The sequence below is a fragment of the Cibotium barometz genome, chromosome 20, assembly GCF_041138505.1.
Source record: "Cibotium barometz isolate CiBa-2024 chromosome 20, ASM4113850v1, whole genome shotgun sequence".
Lineage (NCBI taxonomy): Eukaryota > Viridiplantae > Streptophyta > Polypodiopsida > Cyatheales > Cibotiaceae > Cibotium > Cibotium barometz.
Genome location: NC_141065.1, coordinates 57,931,197 through 57,934,731, shown reverse-complemented (window position 1 = coordinate 57,934,731; position 3,535 = coordinate 57,931,197).

The window sequence follows — 3,535 nt, the reverse complement described above, 5'->3', positions numbered from 1 at the left end:
TGCCTAGGAATATCAATCTGAGCATTGCAGTATGGACAAGGCCATCTTGATGTCGCGCCTTGAGCACAACCCATCATGCATTTAATTGTCTTCAAATATCTCCCAAGATGCCAATCCACCTTGAACTTTCGGATGTTTTCTACATCTAAAAGTTGACCATCAATTTTCTTTTTGATTACATCTGTTATCCACGGAGTTCTTTCAAACATCTTTGTCAATACCTCATGTGTCTCCTTCGGTACCTCGAATGCACCAAGCCACCAGACCTCTTTCTTAGATTGCACACTAAAACTTGGTTTGGTAGTCTTTTCTCATGCACATATCACGGCCTCATTCATGAGTGTAATTCTCATACATTCTAGCTTCCGACCTTTCACAATTTGGCACTCATCTAGCTTGAGCACAAATGAAAGTGTGCTTCCTAAAACTGTAAATAAATGATAATTTACAATATTCAAAATAAAATAATCGTATTCATTTTCTACTGAAAAACATGAATAGTAGTAATTGCAAGTTCTCACTTTCTGGTGAAAGACCATAGAAATTCACCATAGCTTGTTGTAGTCTCTCAATATGAATAAAGATGTTATTGTAAACATCATAGAGAAATTATGTACTTGTTGTCTTGATTTTTTTCTGCTCAACCTTGTGTCTAATGTTAGTGTGCCCTCAAAGTAATAAAATTATCCTATAGCTTGCTACACATCATCATTATTGATACGCTTGACATTGTGAATCACCTTGAGTGTAGGAAATAAAGTGCCAGTGATTCCTTGTCTTATAAATGCATCTTTTACAACCTGATGGATTGCTTGGTACCCTTTTATGCTAATTGTAGCCGCATCATAAGCATGTTGAATTAATGAAGAAATGATGGAGGTGGTAATCTCGCTCACCACATTGCTACCAACAACTTGGCATATTTTAGGACGATGATGGTTAGTAATAATTGAGAGAATATCCTTGGTATTCAAAATGGCTTTGACCAAATCCTTCCATCCCTCTTCGTTAGAATCACACACCTCTTGCAAAAAATTCCTGGTAGAACAAAAATCATGACTATTTTGTTTAAATCACTGAGTGCATAATGAAAGTTTATGTTACTTACTTTGTTGTACGAATCCTTTTCTTCCATGCTCCACCTTTAAACGCAAGAGATTCTATACTAGCCAATGTCTTTTTGCGTTCATGAGCACCATTTGGCGTTGCTTTGAGTCATTTGATAAGTTCCTCTAGCCTTTGAATCTTTGCATCCTTCTCCACATTCTCTACGAGGATCTGTTTCATTTTATCTGATAATGTTTTAAGTCCTTCTTGACATTGAGAAAGGCCGAATTGTGATGCTTGCAATTGAGATTGGAGAATATGGGTTTTCCAAGCTCCACTTGTAGTCAATCTTCTGTAGTATCCTAACAAGCCAAGCTCTCCTTCATCAACAAATTGCATAAAAGATGATAAATCGCAGAAAGGAGGGTTTGCTCTTAGTGGAGGGTGAATTGGATAGAGACGGCCATCAATCGAAAGATCTACGTTTTTCTCCTTAGCTATCCTACGAGCTTGGACAGATTGTGCATCAATAGGATGGGTTTTTTTAGAGCTGCCATACTCTTGAGGAATACGAATGTGTAAATCAACCTTCCATTTTTTAGCTTCACAAGGGGCTACACACACAGCTTGCAAAGGCTCCATAGCTAAGCAGGGAGCCTCAGAGGGAGGGAGGGAGAGAGAGAGAGAGAGAGCGTGAGAGAGACTGTTAAAACTTTACTGTTGGAGGTTTGTTGTTGGAGGTTTAACACAAATCCGTTTTTCTAAGTAGAAAATGATATTTTTGATATACAAATATACTAACATGGAGTTTTTCATCAATAAATTACATTTATGAGAAAAATTTTAAAAAAATTTGGGGTCCCCATAGTTTTGGGATCTCATGGATGAAGTGCTTCCTGACAGTTAGTTATGTTTATGGAGTTGTGGGGACCTGACAGTCACAGGCTTCTGACGTGACCCTTGAATTACAAGCTTTTTGGAGGGAAAATTTTATTTTCATCATACATATTCATTGCGTGGTAATTTTTCACCTCAAAATGTAAATTTTTTTTTAAAAAAAATTTCACTTTTTGGGGCCCACCTAAATACGAAAATGTTTTGCTTATGTGGAAGGGAGATATGGTGGGAGTTAATGAGAAAGGAGATTTCAAACTGACAAGAAAGATTCAATTTGTAGAGAGTGAAGAAAAAAATTTCAAAAATTAAGAGAGAAAGTATGAGAAAAGTCAAAAATAAGAGAGAGAGTATGAGAATATTCCCTTTAAAAAGTGAAACTAGGGAGGTATGGCTAATGTAGCAAGATAAAAAATAGGGGTCATCATAGCCTTTGTCTCCCTTAAGCCTAGTTTTTTAAGCTCTAATCCCTTAAAATTAGGAATCCTTAGGAAGCCCTTTTTGGGTCCAAAAAATTCATAATGGACAATGCGTGCTTCAACAATGACGAACCAGTGGATATCCAGCCTGAACAATGGAGACCAACAAGAGTAGCCACAAATGAGGTGATACAACAACCCGAGGAACTTGAGACGGACTCAGAGAAAATACTAGAACATGACATGGATAACATGATAAATGCCTTACACGATGGAACAGAAGATCAAGGTTTGGAACAAGAAGAGGTAGAAGAAAATACACGACGTGTGGAATATGCTTCCCAAGAAGATAAACAGCTATGTAGGCTTGCTCGTCTTCCACTATATCGTGGAGCACATGTGTCTGTTTTACACACTTGCCTATCCATATTGAACTTGTAATCGATTTTTGGATGGTCTGATATACGAGCGTAGCAAAACTTTTTGCAAAGTGATGATATCATATGCAATTAGTGAGTTATGTACCTTTATATGCATCTTCTTAGCCTGACTATTTTGTGTAACAGCTTATTGAAACATCAAATATTGCCAGAAGATAATGAGATGCCAGTGGACCGTAGTCGAGCAAAAGCAATGTTGCGCATGGACTACAACACACACCATGCTTGTCCAAATGATTGTATTCTTTATTAACAAGAATATAACAACGCAGTACAATGTCCGCATTATGGTACATCGAGATAGAGAGAAGATGTTCAAGGAGAAAGGGTACCAGCAAAAGTTTTACGACACTTTTCCATCATCCACCATCATATTAAAAAAATGTTCAAGTGGAAATTGATGACTTGGCACTGTAACACTAGGTCCACGGATGGAGTTATGTGTGTGCCTGTAGATTCCCCTGCATGGAAGCACATTGAAGAGAAGTGGGTAGCCTTTCAGGAGGAGGCTCACCATATTTGACTCCCACTAGCGATGGATAGAGTGAATCCATTTGGTCTACAAAGTTCATCATGGAGTACATGGCCTGTTTGTCTAGTTAACTATAATCTTCCACCATGGCTAGAGATAAAAAAAGGGCATCTTTTATTGTTTTTGTATGCATAAAGCTTTTGCAAGCCACTCTGGCCTAAATTAAACCGTACCCCGGCACTATGCATTAAGCATGCATGTGC